Source organism: Sciurus carolinensis, chromosome 2 (assembly GCF_902686445.1).
Source record: "Sciurus carolinensis chromosome 2, mSciCar1.2, whole genome shotgun sequence".
In the NCBI taxonomy this organism is placed as follows: Eukaryota; Metazoa; Chordata; class Mammalia; order Rodentia; family Sciuridae; genus Sciurus; species Sciurus carolinensis.
The window spans coordinates 172480478-172503961 of NC_062214.1; the positions used below are offsets into that span (position 1 = coordinate 172480478).

General features: G+C 35.8%; 1 protein-coding gene and 1 non-coding gene across 3 annotated transcripts in view; both read left to right on the plus strand.

Moving 5' to 3' along the window:
- Window positions 1-23484, plus strand: part of Lin52 (lin-52 DREAM MuvB core complex component) — a 106924-nt gene that overhangs the window by 18744 nt on the left and 64696 nt on the right. The window lies entirely within an intron of this gene.
- Trnam-cau (transfer RNA methionine (anticodon CAU)) lies at window positions 6580-6656 on the plus strand. Its single transcript has one exon. It is a non-coding gene; the product is annotated as a tRNA-Met (tRNA).

Consider the following 23484-nt stretch of genomic DNA (forward strand, 5'->3'; position numbering starts at 1 on the left):
TGAAGTGTGATGATAATGACTAGATATTACCTTCTACTTGAACCCTACTCCATTACTGTTATGACCCGGCCATGATCCTGATTTAATCCTATAAGTTGTAATAGTACATTGCTTCCTTTATTCTTAGACCCATTGAATTATTGTGAATCCTAGTGAATACCAATTCTTAGTAGTTTTTACTGTTTTCTGATTTTTCTCCCTCTGTCTCTGAAAGTGACAAACTATTCAGTAGTCATGCAAATGACCTACTTGTTGACCAACTTGGAAATATGTTACAATAGAATGGGAAAATTGAGAAAGCAGAGGAACATATTATTGGTAACTAGAGTTCATCCTAGTATATGTGCTGCTAGAGTGAGCACTTTTACGCATTTTTAAATTGGATTATTTCTTATTATTATTGAATTTTAAGAGTTCTTTATATATTCCAGAACCAGGTCACTTATCAGATATATAATTTGCAGAAGTTTTCTTCTATTTTATGGATTATCTTTTTATTTTCTTGATGGTGTTCTTTGAAGCACAAACTTTAATTTTTAAATTTTTATTTAATTAATTATTTTGTGGTACTGGGTTTGAACCCAGGACCCACTAGGAAGGTTCTGTACCACAGAGTTACACCTCTAACCCCAACAAACTGTAATTTCATTGAAGTCCAATTTATCTGTGTTTTCTTTTGTTGCTTGTGTTTTGGTGTCTGAAAATTTATGCCTGTTTTTTTTTTTAAGAATTTCATTGTTTTAGTTCTTATATTTAGATCTTTGATCCTTTGAGGATTGTTTTGTTGTGTTGTGATACTGTTACTGAACTACATCCCAGTTCTATTTCTTATTTTAAGACAGGGTCTTGCTACATTGGCCAGTCATGTCAAACTTAAGATTCTCCTGCCTAGCCTCCGAAGGAGTTGGGAATACGGGTATAAGCCACCAGGCCCAGCACTCTTTGATCCATTCTAAGTTAATTTTTGTATATGTTGTGAGATAGGAATCCAAATTCTTTCTTTTGCTTGTGGGTATCCAGTTGTCTCAGCACCATTCATTGAAAAAAAAAATATATATATTTTTTTCACTGAATGGTTTTGGCAACCTTATCAAAAATATTTTGGCCATAAATTTGAGGGTTTATTTCTTAACTGTCAATTCTGTCCCATTGGTCAATATGTTTACTCTTAGACCAGTGACCTCACTGCCTTGCTTACTGTAACTTTGTAAATTTTGGAATTTGGAATGTATAAGTTTTCCAACTTTGTTCTTTGTTTTTGGTATTTAATAGCCATAGGAATTTTATCTTCTCAATTTTGCTACAAAGAAGTCACAGAGATTTGATGAAGATTGCATTGACTATGTGGATCAGTTTGGGTAGTACTGCCATCTTAATAATATTAAGGCTCTATAAATATGATATATTTATCTTTATAAATATCTTTCCATTTATTTAGGTCTTCTTTAATTTTCTAGAGAAATTAAAGCTATCAGTAATATTTTATAATTTTCAAAGTATAAGTTCTAATCTTTGCATTTATTTAGGTCTTCTTTTATTTCCTAATGAAGTTAAAGCTATCAATAATATTTTATAGTTTTCAAAGTACAAGTTTTATACTTCATTTGGTAAATTTATTCTTAAGTACATTATTCTCTCTCTCTCTTCTTTTTTTTTTTTTTGCACTAGGGATTGAACCCAGAGGCGCTTTACCCCTAAGCCACATTCCCAGCCCTTCTTTATTTTTTATTTTGAGGCAGGATCTCATTAAGTTGCTTAGGACCTCTTTAAGTTGCTGTGGCTTTGAACTTGGGATTCTCTGGCCTCGGCCTACCCGAGTCACTGGGAGTACAGGCATGCTCACCACACTTGGGTTAAGTACTTTATTCTTTTGTTACTATTATAAATCGAATTGTTTTCTTAATTTCATTTTAGTTTGCTTACTACTACTGTCAAGAGTACAATAATTTTTGTGTATTCATCTTATATTTGCAGTTTTGAATAACTTATTTATTCTAATAATATTTTAGTAGATTACTTATAATATTGTATATGCAGAATCTTCATTTGCAGATAAAGATAGCTTTATCACATTTAGATATCTTTTATTTCATTTTCTTACCCTGGCTAGAAATTCCACTACAGTGTTGAATAGATATGGTAAGAGTGGACATCCTTGTCTTCCTCGTGATCTTTAGGAGAAGGCATTAAATAAGGTATTAGCTGTGGGGATTTTGTAGGTATCTTTTATTGTAAATAAGATCACACTGCGTACATTACCTACTAAAAGAGCTTTAAGGAATCAGCTTACCTTGATGAAAGTAGCCACTTTTGTAATTTATAGCATAATCCTATAAGTTCATTTAGTAGTTTTACTACTAGTGAATAGCAGCCGCTATTTGACTAAATTTAATCACTTTCTATATTTTTTTAAAGCAACATTTAATGTAAAAAGATTGAGACTTTAAACTTGATACATTGATGAAGTTGTCTGTATCAGAAACCATTTGGTACAACTTTTCTTTGGTGGTGGTACTGAAGAAAAATTTGTGCTTCCAAGCTAGCCTCTAGAATAGTTTATTTCTGTACCCTCTAGACATGTGATTTTGAAAAAAGTAGTCATTTGTATTTAGAAATTGTTCCCCGTGTAAGTAAAATCATAAAGGGCAGTTAACTGTGTTGAATTTTAATTTTAATCCAAGGAGAGAGAAAGGGAATAACTATGATTCACATCCTAGATATTCTTCTTTGTGACCTGACATCAGGGTTATTTGTTTGACTTCGATTATGAGGTCTTGACTGATTGAGGGGGAAAAAAAATCATCCAGCCTTTAACCTCTAGATGGCAGCATGAGTCTTACTGTACTTCCAGCTTTTATTATATCCATCACTTTTGAACTGGATTTCTGGCTTAGTTTAAATTTTTCTTGTGTACTTTTATAAGACTACTTGCTTAACTTTGTTGACATCTTGCTTGAATTTTAGCTTTTTATTTTCATGTTTATCGCTTAATCTTATTTTAAACTCATTTCCTTTCTGAAGCAATGTATATTTTTGATGCTTAGATTCTTTTAGTTTCCTTATTATCTGAAGTAGCATTTGTATTTGATTAAGGAGATTGATAGAAAAAAATTCCAAAAATGTGATTTAGTTCAGTGACTACTCCAATATAAGACCCTCAATGGGTTCGATTCTCTTGTGTCCGTTACCTTCTTGGTTTTTTTTTTTTTGTATCCTTGGACTTTCTTATCACCAGATATCAGACAATGCCACATAAAATTAAAACAGAAATGTTAGCTAAAATTGATGAAACAAAGTTACATTAATTAGTCCTTTAAGAAAAATATTATTATTTAGAAATAAATTTTTTAAATAGTCATTTTTGAGTGATAATAGCAAAAGAATGAAGCGTCCTATTCAACAACTGTTTGAATGGCTACTCCATACGAGGATCTGTAGGGGATGTAAAGATGAATAAAACACCGCTACACTATGCAGATTAAAATCTAGTATGAAAGGGAGATAAGACAAGTGAATGATTTTTAGTAGAAAGCAGAGTAGATAAACTCTTATAGAGTACAAAGAATTATATGGGTAAGAGAGAAAAAAATAATTGCATCAGATGGCTGCCGGGATGGCAGATAAGTTTCATTGTGTATATCAGCATGGATTGATTAGTAAGGATTGCTTAGGACCATTCAATTGAGAAGGATTTTGAGAAGGAGTCTGGATTCAGAGAAGTCATTAGTGATGTCTGCTTATGGACAAAGGAAAGAGGCATGGTAGTTACTATTTCTGGAACTCTGAAAATAGATTTTAGAAAACACATAGGATCTAGATGGATGAAAGTGGGAAAGGAACATATTCGAGGTGGAGTGAATATTGGGTGAAAAGGAGATTTTGAAAGCAATAGCAGTGTTCAAGAAAGAGTGTGAGTGATAGAATCTGCTTCCTGAGGACCCTGGGTTGTATTAGGGGCCAGAAGTACAAGACTAGGAAGGAATAAGGGGCAAAATTGAATTAAATATATATACATTGTATGTATTTGTTTTTTAATTACTATAACATTAACTATGCATTCATTAAAGGTGATTGTGGAGACACTTGGCTGAAAGAGACTTTGTTACACATTTGTTTGTTGTAAAAATAAAGTTTTAAAAAAACCATAGCTCGAGATAACTACTGTTATAACATTTTCTATATGTTTCCTGCCCTTCCCTTTCTAGTGGTACTGGGAATTGACCCCAGGGACCCTCTACTATTGAGCTACATCCCAACCCTTTTTATTTTTTATTTTGACAGAGCCTTTTTAGGTTGCCCAGTCTGTTGTGAACTTGCCATCCTTCTGCCTCAGCCTCCTGAGTAGCTGAAATTACAGGCATGTGCCACTTAGCCTGACCTGGCCTGCCTTTTATTCCCTTTGTGTGCATTTGTGTGTTTATATTTATACTAGTACCCATACATAGTCACAGACGTGCTTTTGTAGCATAACTGAAACTGTATGTGTGCAGTTTTAGCCTGTGCTTTTAAAAGCTTTATTCTTATGAAGCATTTTCATGTATCATTAAAAATTCTACCACTGAAGAGTTTTGAGTAGAACAGTCACACGTCTGTAGGAGGCATTTGTGCATATAGAGTGGAATGGAATGGTAGAGACCTGAGGTAGGAGGTTATTGTAGGGGTCCAGGTGAGGACTGGAATGGATGGTAGAAGTAATAATGGGAAAAAGTGTACTAATAATAGATGTTTTAGCTTGTAGTTTTTAAAAATTACTGTGATGTTTTGAGCCTGGTTGATGACAAGGAAGTCAGAAGGAGGCAAGATATTTGTTTAAAAAACAACAAAAAAATCATATAACTTTTACATATCTCTTGATAGGCAAAGACTTTTTTTTTTTTTTAAGAAATAGGTAGAAACTATTTGGTTTTTTACTTTTAAAAAATTTGTTCTTTTGAACTGTACATGACAGTAGAGTATATTTTGACATACATACATAGAGCAAAACAGTCTAATTAGGTTGCCATTCTTACAGTTGTGCACAATGTGGAGTTTCACTAGTTGTGTATTCATATGTGAACATAGGAAAGTTATGTCTGATTCATTCTGCTGGCTTCCTATTTCCATTCCTTCTCCCTTCCCTTCATTCCCCTTTTTTTAATCCAATGAACTTCTATTATTCCTCCTTCCATTATTATGTGTTAGCATTTGCATATCAGAACATTCAGCCTTTGGTTTTTTGGGATTAGCTTATTTCACTTGGCATGATAGTTTCCAGTTCCATCCATTTACCTGCAAAGGCCATAATTTCATTCTTCTTTATGGCCAAGTAATATTCCATGTGTATATATACCACAGTTTCTTTATCCATTCATCTGTTGAAGGGCACTTAGGTTGGTTCCATAGCTTAGCTGTTGTGAATTGAGCTGCTATATAAACATTGATGTGGTCACATCACTACAGTATGTTGATTTTAAGTCCTTTGGGTATGTACCAAGTAGTAGGATAGCTGGGTCAAATGGTGATTCCTTTCCAAGTTTTCTGAGGAATCTCCATACTGCTTTCCAGAGTGGTTGTACCAATTTGCAATCTCGCCAGCAAATGTATGAGTATACCTGGTAAAAGCTGTTTGTCTAATCTCAGCTACTAAGTAGGCTGAGGTAGAAGGATCACAGGTTTGAGGCCAGCATCAGCAACTTGGTGAGAACCTGTCTCAAATAAAAAGTAAAAAGGTGTGGGAATGTAGCTCAGTGGTAGAGCACCCCTGGGTTCAACCCCCAGTACTGCAGACAATAGCAACAAAAACCTTTATTAATGACTATCCCAGTATTGAAGATAAAGGAGAATAAAAGAGCTCTTTATTAAGGTTGGTGTTGTTAACAGGATGAAAGCAGTATTCTTATGTAGTTTATTTGTATCACTTAGGCAACAGGCATTGTTTTAGATAGAGAGTGGTAAGTTATTTGATCTCAGGGAAATGAATTTGTCAAATAGAACATCTATAACTTCAGAAATGGATCTGTGAAGTCCCTATACTCTTTGGCAGATCATAAAGTAAAATGACTTGATTTTTGTAATTTTCTTCCCTGTTGGTTAATGCTTTTTCATTCAAGTAACATACAGAGTTAGTCAGAGTATATATAGTAGACCTCTAATTCTTTGTTAGCTGGAAAAATGTTTCAGAAGTTTAGATCTGAAATAACAGTAATTGACCCAAAATATTTCCTGTTGTTATATCTGCTAATTAAAAGCTACAATTGGATTATATCAGCACTAGGGCAACTCATTGTAGAAGTGAAGCCTGCATTTTATAGGTAAGTGGAGATTTGTGGGACCTCTGATTGAAAGGGAAACGTATGGCTAAATAGTGTTCTGACGCTTCCCACCCCTTTATCATTGAACTCCAAACATCATGATTTTTCATGGCCAACTTAGTAAAATATTAATATTTTGGTTGAATGTTCATTTCTTCAGTTGTGAAGGTGAACTTTCTTTTTCATGTTCTCAATCATATCTGTTGATAGGGACTGGAAATTTAAGAAATTCACGTTTTGTTTAACTTAAAAAATAAAACCAGGGAACTTGATTTAAAAAGCACCCTAGGGCTGGGGCTGTAGCTCAGTTGGTAGAGTGCTTGCCTCATAAGCACAAGGCCCTGGGTTCGATCCCCGGCACAGCAAAAACAAAACAAAACAAAACAAAACACCCTAAAAACAGTGTTGAGGGCTGAGGATGTGGCTCAGTGGTAGAGTGTTTGCCTGGGATGTGTGAGGCTCTAGGTTCAATCCCTGGCACCCCAAAAGCAAAACAAAACAAACAAATAGAAAAACCCCCCAAAAACCAGTGTTGAAATCTGCATTCTCAAATATCATTTGGAACTTATCCTTGTTTGTTTTTGTTTTATGCATTACCATATCATCTAGCCATAGTCATTAGTGTGGCATTCTATTAGGTAGTACTAAGTATGAAATCTAGAAACCCTACTTTGAAGGGATCAAGGTTATTTCTCACAATTAGGAATTGTCAATTTAGCCTTAAGTATTTTGTTTTTAAAAATGTATTTTGATAATGGGAAATAAAACATGCCATTATTTCTCATTTTTCCTTTGGTTAACAAATTAGGGTACACAAATCCTCAAATTACCTCTAAAGCTTATAAGCATTTATATCTTTTATCCATTAGTCAAGTTATTTCATAAATCTAACATTGCTTCTGCAGTGGTTTTACATACAAAGAGGATTTTGTGATAAAATGCTTGCAGTATTTTACTCTCTTCTGATTGTTGAAGGGGTGAGGAAGGATGGAGGAGAACAGGCAGGCTATGAATTAATTTGGATGGGGGTGGTTTGAAAGTAGTGTTCTGTATATATTTCTACAAAATGTGTTATAGGTAAGATGACATAGTGAAACAAAGTTCAACATTTAGAGGAATACCCAAGTGAATTATAGTAGATCTGTACAGTTAAATATAATGTAGCCATTTAAAGTCATGTTAAATCCAGTTCGTGGTGTGAGGATGCCTGAAATCCCAGCTACTCAGGAGACTAAGGCAGTAGGATTGCAAGTTTGAAGTTAGACTTAGCAATTTAGCAAGACCCTGTCTCAAAATAAAAAGGATTGGGTATGTAGTTTAGTGGTAAAGGGCCCTACATAGTGGTCAATCCCCTGGACCACCCCAACACACACACACACAAATAAATCATATTAAAGCATTTAAGAGAATTTAATGACAGGAAAATGCTCATTATATGTAAAGACAATGGCAAGTGAACAAAAAAAAAGCAGAACATAAAACTAGCAGGTTTTTTCCCTCTCTTTCCTCCCTTTCTTACTAGTTTTAAGAGCATGGGCACAGACAAATGACTGAAAAGAAATCAAACCCAGGGATGCTTTTACCACTAAGCTACATTCCCAGTCCTTTTGATTTTTTATTCTGAGACAGGATCTAGCTAAGTTGCCGAGTCTGGCCTCAACTTTTGATCTTTGAAGGACAAGAGTCCTTCTCAGTCACTGGGATTACAGGTGTGTGCCACAGCACCCAGCCACAATATGTTTTAATGGCTATGTCAAGTGATTTTGTTTTACAACTTTACAGTTTTTTTGAATTTTCCAAATTATCAACAGTGAATACATTTTATTCTGTGGTTTAGGAAAAATACTATCTAAAAAAATGAATTAAAATTGTGTGTCATTTTAGAAACAAAATTTAGAGTTCTTTGAAAGATCTATTTCCTATATTTTCTGGACAGTTAAATTTTTTAACTCTTTTATGGACTGTTTCTAAATAAAAATTGTTCCATCCATTAACAACTATTGATTCATTTACACAGTGAATAGAAAGGTGAAAGTTAATGATACTGCTTAGCATGTCCTTGCAGAAGTAGAAAATTTGGGAACAAAAGGAGTGATAATCTGATAGGTCAAGGGCAAGAGATTTGGTTAGCCAGAGAAGTGGTGATTTTGTCAAGCTTTGTTTTCAGGCTTTCTTCTCATAGTTGGAGAACTGAACTCAGTATTACTACTTAGGAGCAAAGAAACATTTAAAAAGTCAGTCTTAAGTGGAACTGCAGCTGTTTGAGAGGTGGAACAGACCTGATAACTAAAAAAAAAAAAAAAAATTATAATAGTGTTCCTAGGAGTTGAGTTTCTTTCTAGATTTTGGAATTAGGATTGACTGACTGTTTCTGCCTATGGAGAAATAAATTGGCATATTGCTAGTGTTTATTTATTAGTTTAGTTGTTGATACTCTAGAGATTTCAACAAAACAAGAGTGCATTTTGAGCTGGATACAGTGGCGCACGCCTGTAATCCCAGTGACTGAGAAAACTGTAGCAGGAGGATCACAAGTTTGAGGCCAGCCTCAACAATTTAGTGAAGCCCTTAGCAACTCATCGAGACCTGTCTCTAAATAAAATATTACAAAGGGTTGGGGATGTGGCTCAGTGGTGAAGCACCCCAGTTCAATCTCTGGTACTTAAGGATCTTTTTTTTTTTTCCCGGTACTGGGGATCGAACTCAGAACCTTGTGTTTGTGAGGCAAGCACTCTACCAGCTGAGCTATCTCCCCAGCCCTCTGGTACTTAAAAAAAAAAAAGTATATTTTGTTTTCAATGTCTTATGACCGTTTTACCATGTTTTTTTCCATTGGCTTGTGTAGAAAATCTGATCTGGGGAAATAGTGATGTTGCTTGGGAATTTGTAAATGACAAAATACTTTGCTGTGGAAAGTACAGAGAAATGATGATGACTTTTGACTTATGTAAAAATATAGAAATCATTAAGTCTAGACTAAAGTCTTGGTAAAGGCTGTTGGTGTTTGGTATAATTGAAAAACGATTCTAGAAATACAATAGACAAAAAGGAATTAAAAGTTACATTTGGTTGACTCTGTTGTATGAGGATAAATTTAAGACCGAGTGGTTGAGTAGTAGTGAAGATGTTCTTTGAGAGAATGATTGAATTTGCAGGGTTGAAGTTTTGAACATGGAATGAAGGGGAGAAAAGCTAAAGTGAAATTTCTGATTTAGAATATAAAAATATTCTGCTTTCCTGCCATTTTTTGTTCTTTACAATAAAGTTTTTTAAATTGAACTTTAATGTATGTAAACAAAAGTACACACAAGTTGTAATGCACACCTAAATGAATTTTCATATAGCAATCCTATGTCATTGTTTTTAGCAGTATTTGTTTTTTGTTGCTGTGTAGTATTCCATTCTAAGAATATACCACAGTTTATCTTTTCATTCTACTAATGATGAATTATTTGTATTCTTTTTGACTTTTGGCTGTTATAAGTAAATGCTGGTTTTGTTTTGTTTTGTTTTGTTTTTTTGGTGTATGTGTGTATCTAATTAGGAGTAGGTCATGAGGTCATAAAAGATATATATGTTTAGCCCTAACCAATGCTTCCAGTTTTCCAAAGTGGTTATACCAGTTTATAAGCCCCTCATCAATGCCAGTTCCTGTAAGTCCCTACCAGCAGGTATATTCTCAGTCTTTTAAATTCTACCCATTTTAGATAGAGTGTGGTTTAGTCTCAATGTGGTTTTAATTTGCACTTCCCTAATGACTAATAGTTGAGTACCTTTGAGCGTCTTTTCCTATCTTTATTGGCCATTTAGATAACCTCTTTTATGAAGTGTTCATGTCTTTTGCATTCTTTAAAAATTGCATGGTCAATCTTTTAAAAATTGATAATTTTAAGTATCGTTTACATATACTGGCTACTGTCCCTTGTCAGTTACATAAACTATGCATATCTCATGCCATGGCTTGCCTTTTTGTTTTTTTAATAAACCAAAATCCCCCCCATGCATTTTTTATTTTGTCAAAGTACAATTTTTAAAAAAGTTTCAAGAATAGTACAACACTGTACTATTCACCCCTTGTTAACCATTTATCACACTTGCTTTATATAATTTTAAGTGTTATTCTTGAGCTATTTGAGAGCTGCTGCAGATACTGTGATACTTCATTCTTAAATACTTCAGCATTATCTCCTAAGGAACAGGGACATTCTTGTATATATTTACAATACAATTTAACAATCTCAAAAAATCTAACATAGTATGATTATCTGATCTACTACCATAATCACATTCCTCCAATTTGAACAGAAGCTTTGGATTTTAGTATATAGTTCAATTTAGCAATATTTTCCTTTTTAGTTGATGTCACCCCAGTTGTTTTTATTTGACTCATGGATCATCTCAGAAGTAAATTAAATTACTAGTGTGACTTGGCCTCACTGAATTCTTTTCTTCCTCTCGCTTCTTCATTATTTTGAATATTAGACTGTCTTTGGTTATCTGTTAGGAGAAAAAAATTCAAATGGAGGAAATAAAGATGTGCTTTTCTCTTTTGCTTAACCCACTTGTTTCTTGATTTGAGGTGTTTTAAGTTTTTTGACAACCTTTTAAGTGATGTATATACATATATATATATATATATATATTTTTTTTTTTTTTTTGCAGTACTGGAAATTGAACCCAGGACCTTGTACATGCTAGGCAGATACTCTACCAAGGAGCTACATCCCCAACCCCAAGCGATGCTTTTCTTTTGCATGGGGGTACCAGTTCAGGGGTACCTGAACTCAGGGGCACTTGACCACTGAATCACAACCTGAGCCCTGTTTTATATTTTATTTGGAGACAAGGTCTCACTGAGTTGCTCAGTGCCTCACCGTTGCTGAGGCTGGCTTTGAACTTGAGATCCTCTTGCCTCAGCGCCCTGAGCCGCTGGGTTACAGGCATGCAGCACTGTGCCCAGCCAAGTTATGCATTTTTTTAAAAAAATTTTTTGTTTTAATTAGTTATACATGATAGGAGAATGTACTTTGATAGTCATATATAATGGAATATAATTTCTCATTCTTCTGGTTATACATGATATAGAATCCCACCAGTTGTAGTTATATATGTACACAGAGTAATAATGTCTGATTAGTCCTACTATTCTTCCTATCCCCATATCCCTTCTCCTCCCCTCAATCCCCTCTACTAATATAAAGTAACTCTGTTATTCCCTAGCCATCCCCATTGTGAATTGGCATCTGCATATCAGAGAAAACATTTGGCTTTTGATTTTTTGGAATTGGCCTATTTCACTTAGCATGATATTCTCCAGCTCCATCCATGTACTGGCAAAGGCCATAATTTTATTCCTCTTTATGACTGAGTAATATTCCCTCGTGTATACATACACTACAGTTTCTGTTGAAGGGCACCTAGGTTGGTTCCATAGCTTAGCAATTGTGAATTGAGCTGCTATAAACAGTGATGTGGCTGCATCACTGTAATAGTCCTTTGGATATGTACCCAGGAGTGGGATAACTGGAATAGATGGTAGTTCCATTCCAAGTTTTCTGAGGAATTTCCATACTGCTTTCCAGAGTGGTTGTACTAATTTGCTTTTCCACCATCAGTGTACGAGTGTACCTTTTCCCCACATCCTCACCAACATTTATTATTGTTTGTATTGTTTGTATTCTTGATAATTGCCATTCTGACTGGGGTGAGATGAAATTTTAGAGTAGTTTTGTTTTGCATTTCTCTTAATTACTAGAGATGATGAACATTTTTTCATACTTTTGTTGATTGTATTTCTTCTGTGAAGTTTCTGTTCAATTCCTTAGCCCATTTATTGATTGGGTTATTTGATTTTTTTGGTGAAGTGACACAGTTTTAAATGTATTACTATTGTCATTTGAAAATTCTTGGAAAACCAAAGCATTACAACTGTTTGTTGATTAAGCTGGTTACTATATGGTTTAAAAAAAAAAAAAAAGTACATAATGAGCTAACAATCTAGTTGCTATATATAATTTTTTTTTTTTGTAGTGCTGGGGATTGAACCTGGGACCTTGTGCTTGACAGGAAAGCACTCTATGAATTGAGCTATATCCCCAGCCCTGCTATATATAAATATTTAAATATTTATATATAAATATTTAAATATTTATATATAAATATTTTAGAATTGGAAAGGCATGACTAAGGAAGAGTTTATTCTCACATTAATAATTAAAACTTATATATCATCTAATTATCAAATCAACAGAAGACACCTTTTTGTTTTTACATGGAAATTATCATGGCTAATTGTGTCAAATAGAGATTTAATTGATAGTATAAAATGCAAACAGCAGACCGAAGTCATGACAGATAGTTAGAATAGAGAACAGTTGTTTGGGTGGGAATAGAGAAATCCCTGGAAATTGTTCAGGGACCATTGATGTCAGCTAGGCTATAATGAGAATGCTCTGCTTATTGTCCGTAGAGTTGGACCCCAAGTAGAAAACTCATCCTGGGCAGTTTATTTTTAGAAACAGTTAATTTCATTCCCCCCCCCCTTTCTTTTTTGAATTTTTATTTATTTAATTTTTTTGTAATACTGGCAGTTAAACTCAAGACCTTGCAAATATTAGGCAAGCACTCTCCCACTACCACTAAGTTACATCCCCAGCCCTTTTTTAAAAAATTATTTATTTTTATTTTATTGTAGAGTCTCACTATGTTGCTGAGGCAGGCCTTGAACTTGCGATCCTTCTGTCTCAGCCTCCTGCAGCTGAAATTACAAGTGTGCACCACCATCTTCAGCGAGAAAACATTAAAAAGAGAATTTAGTGGGGATCAGTGCTATATCTTGTAAGAATGTACCTATCTAATTTTGAAGTCAACTAGAAAAAATTCATTTGAAGAAGAAATTGCATGGTTATGCAGATGCCTGAGGAGAGCGAGCTTGGTTGGGCATCTGTGTGAAGGTTTAGGAAATCATTGTGGCACTATTCATAATTGTTAGTGGCTTACTGTCCAGCAGTTTTTTTAGTTCATAAACCTTTAGTAGAAATGAATGTGTTGTTAACTAATTTAAAAACATATGAGCAATGACTTTAAGTTGCCATTTCATGGATCCAAAACAAGTTCTTTGGAAGATGAGTGTAAGTATTGGTATCACAGTGATCTTTGGGGAGGTTGTGTGTGTAGGGGTGGGGAATTATGCTGGAATTGAATCCAGAATGTGGTGCAGAGGTAGGCAAGTGCTTTACCACTGAACTCCAACTCCAGCACAAGAAGAGATTTTTGAGAAGTCAGGTGTATTAGTCAGTTTTTTCACTGCTGTGACTGGATGACTTGATCAGAATAATTGTAGAGGAGGAAAAGTTTATTCCTTAATAAACTCACGGTTTCTGAGATCTCAGTCTGTACACAGCCTGCTCCATTCCTTGGGGCAGGAGGTGAGGCAGGACATCATGGTGGAGAAGAGTGTGGTGGAGGGAAGTGGCTCACATGATGATCAGGAAGAGAGCGACTCTACTCACAAGATACAAAATGTATACCTCAAAGTCACATCCCCAATGACCTACCTCCTCCAGCCACACCCTACCTGCCTTCAGTCACCACTCAGTTAGTCCCATCAGGGATCAATTCACTGATTGGGTCAAGAGTCTTATAATCCAATCATTTATCCTCAAAACCTTGCATTATCTCACATATGAGCTTTTGGGGGACATCTCATGTCCAAACCACAAAATGAGGTCTAAGAAATTACCTATAATTAAAAGGTGAAAACCATGTTTTTCTAGGTTAAAGAAAGCTTTCTTATGGTGAACACCTTGTAGGAATTGGTTTTTCAAAACAACTAAAGTGCCTGTGGTTGAAGAAATGAAGGCTAATGGAGAGAAGTGATGATCTGAATATAATATAAAGGAAAGAAAAATTACCTGATGATAAATAGATAGGAGTCAGATGATAAATAGCTAACAGAGAAGGACAATAGAGTGATTAAGAACTGAGCTCTGAGTTATAACAGCTTTACTTTGCATCTGAGTCTACCACTTACTGCAGTCTTAAGCAAATTACTTAAGTTTCTAAGCTAGTAGAAAGTTTCTTCAGTAATTTTTTTATTTGCTTATTTATCTATCTGTCTATTTATTGGTACTGGGGATTGAGTCCAGGGATATTATACAACGAGCTATATTTCCATCACTTTTTTTAAATTTCGAGACAGGTTCTTGCTTAATTGCTCTAACTGGCCTTGAATTTGTGATTCTCCTGCCTCCTATATGCTTTTAAGAGAATAAGTGAAAAGGTATCTCATTTCACTTAGTTTGATAAGTGAATAGTTTTGATCTTGTGGACCCCGTGAAAGGGACTTAGAGATATCCAAAGTCTGTAGATGTTCTCTTGACTACACTTTGAAATCCGCTTTCATAGAGTATTTTGATGATTTGATACCATCTTATTTGTAAAACCCTTACTGTATTATCTGGCTCCTAGTAAATGTTAAAAAACCCCTTAACTGTTATTATTGTTATGGACAGCATATGGGCAATTTTAAGCACAGTAGGCATGTGATCATATTTATATATTCTTAGAAAGATCTCTTTGGCAACATGTAGAAGATAGATTAGTGTGAAATGAAAAAATGGTGCTAGGAAGACAAAATAGGCTCCTTCAGTAAGCCAGACTGAAATGGTAAGCCCTTCAATGAAAATCGTAGAAGGGCAACAGGAGAAGGAGGAATCAGCTCTAGAAAGCTGGGTGGTGGAATGCAAAGTCTTAGTGACTTATTGGATGTGTTGGTGTTGGGGAGTCTGAATAGTAAGAATGAATAATCAAGGACTCTTGGGTTTCAGGCTTGGTAAATATTGGGAAGAAGAGGACCTTTGCGAAGAATAGTTGGGAAGTTCAGTTATAAGTATCTACAGGCTGTCTAGGTGTAAATAGGTATTCAAGGACATAGTTGGATATATGGATATAGAGCACCAGAAATAAGAATTTAGAACATCATCAACTCATAGGTTCCAGTTGAAGCCACAGGTGAAGCGATCATCAGGAAAGGATATGTAACATTAAAACAGAATCTTGGTGTGCTAGGCAGCCTCATATAGTTCTGGTGATTCTTGCTACTGGTATTTATGCCCCTGTTTAAATTCACTTAAGAATTGAGTTGGAGTTGGAGATAGCAAAATAGTGGATGCCACTCTGAGATTAAGTTGGAAAAAGACAGTAACTGTCTTTCTCCCCACCCTCCTCAGAGAAGCAAGCTGCCTTGTGATTCTGAGAGAAAACTGGCTTGGGAATTATAAGATTGTGGTCATTGGAGGCAGATCTGCTCTTCTGCTTACTAACTTGACAAGTTACATCTCTCTGAGCTTCATTTTCCTTGTCTGTAAATTGAAAGTAATAATAATACCTAGATCTTAGTGGGTTGTTGAGAGGATTAAATTGGATGATGATTATACTTTGTGTGAGGTGATTTGAATGATTGAATTTGGCCATGGAATTTATATATGTCATCAAAAACATGAGCAACAAAAGAAAACATAGATAAATTGAATTTCATTAAAATTTTAAAATTTTGTACATCAAAGGATGTTGTCAAGAAAACTTTAAAGATATGCACACTTGTAATCCCAGCTCTTTGGGAGGCTGAAGCAGGAGGATCTCAAGTTTGAGGCCAGCCCTAGTGATTTAGCAAGGCCCTGTTTAGAAATAAAAAATGAAAAAAAGGGCTGGGAATATAGCTCAGTGGTAAAACTATCCTGGGTTCAATCCCAAGTACTGAAAAAGAAAAAGGTGAAAGGCAACCAACAGAATAGAGGAAATTTTTGCAAATTATATCTGATAAGGGACTTGTATCTAGAATGTATAAGGAATTCCTCAATAACTGCAAGACCTACCAGTTAAAATATGAGCAAAGGACTTGAGTAGACATTCCCTTTCTTCCTCTTCCTTTTTCTCTCCCCCTCCCCCTTCCTCCTTCTCCTTTTGAGTAGACATTCTTTAAAGAAATATAAATTGCCAGCAAGCATGTAAGTGCTGAATATCATTAGTCTTTAGAGAAACGCAAAACAAAACCACAATGGGATACCATTCATATCTGTTAGGATGGCAGTGATAACAAAATACAGTCACAAAAAATAATACTTGTTGGTAAGGATATGGTGAAATTGGAACCCTCTTTCTTTGCTGATAGCAATGTAAAATGGTGTAAGCACTGTGTAAAACAATTTGGTAGTTCTTCAAAAAGTGAAACAGGGGCTGGGATTGTAGCTCAGTGGTAGAGTGCTTGCCTATTGAGGCACTGGGTTTGATTCTCAGACTGCATATAAATAAAGATCCATCGACAACTAAAAAAAATATTAAAAATAAAAGAAGTAAAGGACCCAAATTAAAAAAAAAAAGAAGAAGAAGAAAAGTGGAACAGAATGACCATATGACCTAGCAATTCCACTACTAGGTATATACCTGAAAGAATTGAAAGCAATTATTCAATTCTTGTACATGAAGGTTTACATCAGTACAATTCATGGTAGCCAAATGGTGGAAACAACCCAGGAGTCCCATGAACACCGGAATGGATAAACAATATGTAGTATATATATTCAATGGAATATCATCCAGCTGTACAAGTGGAAATATGATATGTGTTATAACATGGAGAAATTTTGAACTCTTTATGCTAAGTGAAGGAAGCCAGACATAAAAGGTCATACATATTGTATGATTCTGTTTATATGAAACATCCAAGGTAGGTTGATCCAAAAGAGACAGAAAATAGATTGGTCATTGCCAGGGACCAGAGGGAGTCAGGAATGGGGAGTGACTGCTTAATGAGTATGGTGTTTTCTTTTGGGATGATGGTGGTTTCAAAGCATGGCAAACATTCTAAATGCTAGTGAATTCTATACTTTCAAATTTCACTTTAAAAATATGAATTTGAGGGCTGGGGAGATAGCTCCGCTGGTAGAATGCTTGCCTCGCAAGCACAAGGCCCTGAGTTCGATCCCCAGTACCACACAAAAAAAAAAAGAATTTGACTTTCATTTTTAAAATGCTTAGCATGGTGTTTGAATCCTGTTAAGCTATTAATAAATTTTAGATACTATTGCCTAGTATCACCTTTATCAGTAGTTTAGATATGACTTGGGGCATATTTCCTAGGTTGAAAAATGAAGTTATTAGACTTCATGTCTGCTAAGCTCCTTTGGTGGGGTTCTTTTTTTTGTCTTTTTTGGAACTGGGGGTCGAACCCAGGGCTTTGGGAATGCAAGGCAGACGCTTTGCCACTGAGCTACATCCCAGCCCTGCTAAGCTCCTTATGGCATTAAAATTATATTATTTTAAGATGCAGTATTTAATTCAAATGCTTCTTTAATTAAAATGCCTTTAGTGTACTGTGCTAGGCAGCAAAGACTTAGAGTTAAATAATACATGGTTCCTACTGCCATAGAGCTAACATTCTGGTAGATTAGGCATTACCTAAATAATCATTTGCTGATAAGTTTTCTAAAAAATGTGGAATGGTTTAAGAGGGCAGGAATGGATCTCCTGAGAGAGAGGGTTGGGAGGGAGGGAGGGAGAGGGAGAGAGATTTAGGTATGAAGAATGAGTGAGAGTTAACTGGGTGGAAGGATAAAGATATGCACACTTGTAATCCCAAGTTTCAAGAGGGAGCAGCAAACCGTGTAATGGAGAGGAGCATAGTGCTTTTGAAGAACTGAAAGGAGACAAATATGATGGAACTCAGACGGTGACTGATGAGTTAGATAAAGTTCAGATCATATGCAGCGTCTCAGGTATATTGAGGATTTTGACATTATCCTAAGAGCACTGGGAAATCATTGAAGGGCTTTAAAGCAAATACAATTCAGTTCCTGGTCATTTCAAAGAGTGTTTGAAGGAGGGCAGGAGAGGAACTAGGGTGACAAAGGAGAATATCATTGCACTCCAAGACCATGATGCCTAGGACTAAGGTACTGGTAGTGAACATGGGAAGAAGTTGTTAATTTGAAAATGTCTTAAGACAAAGGACGAGTCTTGGTGGATTGACTGTGGGAGATGAGAAAGAGGACCGATTATCAAGGATGACCCCTACATTTCTCTGTTGAGCATATTAGTCAGTGGTATGCAAAGAACAATGGGCTGAGATAGAATATCAGGGATTAGATTCACCTTCCCATCTGAGACAGTTTTTTCAAGTGACCAAATATATCAGACAATGGTTTTCAGAATGCTGGACATTAAGCAACAATGGACAGTGATTCCTGAGAAAGAGGAAATAAATGAGGCGCTCCCTTTGATTGCCTCAGCTGACTGCTTTGAGAGTTTCCAGGCTGTGATGCAGAAACAGGAACCCCAGGCAGAAAGCGCGGACCCCTATGTTGAAGAAACTGATCCTAGTGACTGAGGCAACTAGAATTCACAGGATGGGGAACCAGACAGAAGAAAGAACCATTGGAAAGCATTAGAGGGGCAGGGTCTGACGCCACAGGGCCACCTGCCCTGACTGGGATAAACCTCATGTTTTGTAGGATATTGGGAAAAGGACTCAGAAGGGTCTTGCCTGAGTAATGGTGAATACATTTGTCAAAACTTAAAAACTGAACAGTTCAAATATGTGCAGTTTATCATGTATGAATACCTCATGTATTTATACCTCAGCAAAACTCTTTAAGAAAAACAAAAGAAGGAACAGGTGTGTAAGAAAAGATTATGAGTTTGGTTTTCAACATGAGGCTTGGCTTTGGATGTTAATTGGAGACCTTGTGTAGGCAGCTGAACGTATGGACAAGTGAGGTGGATTTAGTGGTGTGGTGGAGGCAGGGTGAAGTGGAGTGAGGAATGAGCGGAAGGTAGGAAATAGAAATATAGATAATTCAGAGTTTGGCTCTTAAGAGAGAGAGTTGGGGGATAGCTAGAGGAAGAAGTGGAGTCAGAGTTATCTTTTACTTTAGGACAGTAGACTTATAAATGTTTAAGTTTCCATGATGAAGACTGAAACAGAAAGGATCACATACAAGTTTCTTGAGAGGGCTTGAAGGGTTGGAACTTAGAGCACAGATACAGTGGCCTTAGATCAGAAGAAAAAGAACTACTTTGTTATTCTATCATAACTATGGAAAGGAGAGCAGATGAAGATCCAGGTTTGTGAGTTGGTAGGAAGACGAGGGAGTACCAGTGTGTTGGATTACAGACCTTCCCTTTCTGTATTTTTCTAACTAAAATTACATGAACATTATCAGAAAATGAAGAAATTCATTTAACATATAGAATGGCAACTGACAATTTCAACATAATTTAGAAATTATGCTTTTTATTCTTAAGTACTTGTTTGCCTATGTAGGGTATCCAGCAACAAATAACCAGCACCCCCATCCCATCACCTGTCATTCAGTGTGCTTTTCAAATGTCACACTTGCACTTTTCCTGGATTTTAGGAATCTTGAGTAAGCCCCGCCCCCCGTCAGAATTCCTAAATGCTGTGATATTTCTAATTGAGATTTGAAGGATAACTGTGAATAAAATTCATTGGTATTTAAGTGACTTTTTAAAAAAAAAAAGTTTGGGGCTGGGGAGATAGCTCAGTCGGTAGAGTGCTTGCCTTGTAAGCACAAGGCCCTGGGTTCGATCCCCAGCACCAAAAAAAAAAAAAAAAAAGTTTTCCCTTCTTAAAGTTTCAGTTTTGTTTCAAGAACAAGAGATGTTGTTTATCTGATTAAGAATTGTTAGAATAATAGAATCCTTTTTAGAGTACATATTTTTTAAAGTTAACTATGAGCTTTTTTGCCATTATAAAGTAATATATTCATTGTAGAAAATATAAAGAAAGCAAAAATCATCTAAATTTACACCATCCCCAAATAGTTATTGTTAACATTTTGGTGAACACCCCTACAAACCCTACAAACATTTCTTTTTTTTTTTTCTTTTCTTCTTCTTCTTTTTTTTTTTTTTTTTTTTTCTTTTTTGTGCTGCTTAGAATTGAACCCAGGATCATGCACATGCTAGTAGGCAAGCATTGTCATTAAACCACACCCCTAACCCCTAAACATTTCTTTTAGCAGATATATAATATTTACATATATTTGCATATATGCATATGTATATATATAATTTTTGATTCATGCCATTATGCTATTCTTCTTCTTCTTATTATTATTATTTTTTTTTTGTGGTGCTGGGGATCGAACCCAGGGCGTTGCGCTTGCAAGGCAAGCACTCTACCGACTGAGCTATCGCCCCAGCCCCTATTATGCTATTGTTGTTCCACAACCTTTTTTTTTTTTTTTTTTTGTACTTGGGATTGAACCCAACCCAGGGGTGCTCTACCACTGAGCTGCATCCCCAGTCTTTTTTTAATTTTGAGACACAGTCTTGTTCAGTTGCTCAGGGTCTAAGTTGCCTGCCTCCCAGCAGTTTGACAGGCTCAGGCAGGAAGATGGCAAATTCAGCACCAACTGTGGCAATTTAGCAAGACCAGGTATCAAAATAAAAAAATGAAAAGTGCAAGGAATGTAGCTTAGTGTTGGAGCACCCCGGTTTCAGTTCCTAGAATCCCCCATCCCACATACACAAATTGTGTGTATATTACCAAAGTGACCTCCAGAAAGACTGGTCCAAATTACATTTCAGAAAACAGTGAATGAAAGTGTTTGGATTCCTATATTTTAGCCAGCTTTAAATATTTTAAACTTTTTAACTCATGTCTACTTTATAGGTGAAAAATTTTTTCAGTATTATATGCATTTCTTTGGTTACTAATGAAGTAATGTTCACCAGCTACTCAGTTTTCCTCCTTTTATGACTTTTCTTGTCTATTTATTTCTGTTGATTCTTTTTCCAGTATTTAAAGATGAGGAAACTGAGGTCTGAAGAATTGAAGGGGCTCTCCCAGGATCACCCATTAATGTAGTCATAGTATGTTAGAGCTGGAAGGAAATGTTAGACATCATTGATTCCTACCCCTTTGATACAGAAACGGAGGCTTAGCAATCTTAGGGGACTTGCCAGAGGACAAAGCTCATTAATGGCAGAACCAAGAATTTGAATCATGTATCATGAGATCATGAAGCAAAAAAGGCAAATATTTATGAGCCTGTTATGTTTCTTACATGTGTTTCTCATTTAAGGTTCAGAGCTAATCTTGTATTATTCCCATTTGGATAGAATGCCCAGAGTTGCATTCTTAGCTATTTGTAAAACTAGGAATAGAATCCCAGTCTTCTGATTCTTAATCTAGGGATAATGTTGCCCCTTGGGATAGGAACAGAGAATGTGTTTCTTGGCTTCACTCAAATACTAATTTGATAAAATATGATTTGCCTCTTGGAGTTGGTAAATAAAACTCTGCTACTGTTCAGTAGCTCCTGTTGATATTAGATACCACTCTGATACTTAGGTATTTAAGTAACTTTTCATTATACACAAAAGTAGATCAGAGACCATAACTTATGCTTATCAAGTGAGTAGAATTGAGATCCATGTACTTTATATGACCTGCGTATTTTATGCTAGTGATTGTCTAGGTTGAAACTTTTTTTTTTTTCTTTTTTTGGTACTGGGGATTGAACTCAGGGACACTCGACCACTGAGCCATATCCCCAGCCCTATTTTGTATTTTATTTAGAGACAGGATCTCACTAGGTTGCTTAGTGCCTTGCTTTTGCTGAGGCTGGCTTTGAACTTGCAATCCTCCTGTCTCAGCTTCCCAAGCTGTTGGGATTACAGGCATGCGCCACTGCACCCAGCTAGGTTGAAAGTCTTCCTTAGAACTATTTTTATCCCACAGAGAATAAAATTTTAATATATAAAATGAAAATGACATTTGGGTTCTCTGAAGTGTAAAATGGACCTCAAATTATCAAGGGGTCAAATAGGAATAAAATCGAAACCATGTTAGTTGCATCCTTCATATCTAAAACTTCATTTTGTGACAGGGCTTAAAATTTCAAAATCATTTAGAGCTAATTTGGTTGAAGCTTCATCTCATAGAGATGCACAAAGATTAGTATTGACTTTTTTATACCTTTGTTGACACTTAGTTTGGTTCAGTTATATAGAAGTTAGTTGGTAAAATCTGTGTTCTGCTTTCCAGAGATCTTGTGAGTGGGTTGACATTTTTTTAAAACTGCTAGTTGCAGCTAAATGAGATGAAGAGAGCACTATGATAGAATCTTTTCTTGTTTTCTTTCACATAGGATTTTATAAAGGCCTTGTGTAATAAAGGGACCAAAATTATCAACTCACTTTCTAGTCTTCAGTAGTAGGGATCTCTTGAACCTTATTATTTGAGAAATGGGCATCAATTCTTATCTTTGGTATTTTTCTGATTTACTTTCTTGTCACAAGAGCTGCACATTAATTAACACAGTAATCAGAGCATGCAGAGATGGTTGCATAACCTTATGAGACATTAACTCAGTCCACTATTGAAAACCAAGTATCACCAGGAGTAATTCTTATTCTAGTATCGAACATAACAATGCTTTAAAATCTCTTTTGGAATGTTGAAAAGAGATCAAATGAAACCTTCAGAATGGTTATTTATTGGGGAACAAGAAACCTCCAATTTCATTCACCCATTGTAGCTCCACTTTCTCATTTTAATGTTCCGTCCACAGTGCCAATGGTAAAAGATGTCCTGTTCCTACAGAAATGGCAGTAGGAGAGGGGACATCACCTTTCCATTTATTGCTTGTTGCAATTTGGCCTGTTTACAGACAGAATTGCTCTGTGAGTGCTTCTAGTGGAGAGCAGAGGAAGTCGAGTTAGCAGCAAGAAATCAGCATTTACACATGACCCATGAATTGGCTAATTTTTAACATGCAGTTGGTTAAGAAATGATTACAGCCTGAGGAGTCATGACCTCAACTTTTCATCAGCTCCATGGGATTGTGCCTCAGTTTGGAAATGAAGGAGGTATACGAGAAGTTTTAATTGTACCTGTGTGATTTATCCCTAGTCAGCTCTTTAATTTCTTCTGGCTGTCTGAGGTTTCCGACATGCTGTAAATTTCCCCAACTTTTTCATTATCTGCAATTTCTTTATGACTCGTGAATCGGAGTGGAGAGAGAGTGTGGATTTACAGCAGAGATAAACATGTCCATAAAGTCTGTATCTGTGTCAGTAATTGTACTGCTGTCAGTGACTGTCCTGTTTTACAGGCCTCTCTTGGGAAAGGTACAGGCTTCGCTACCAGCAGCACTGAAGTGCTTGC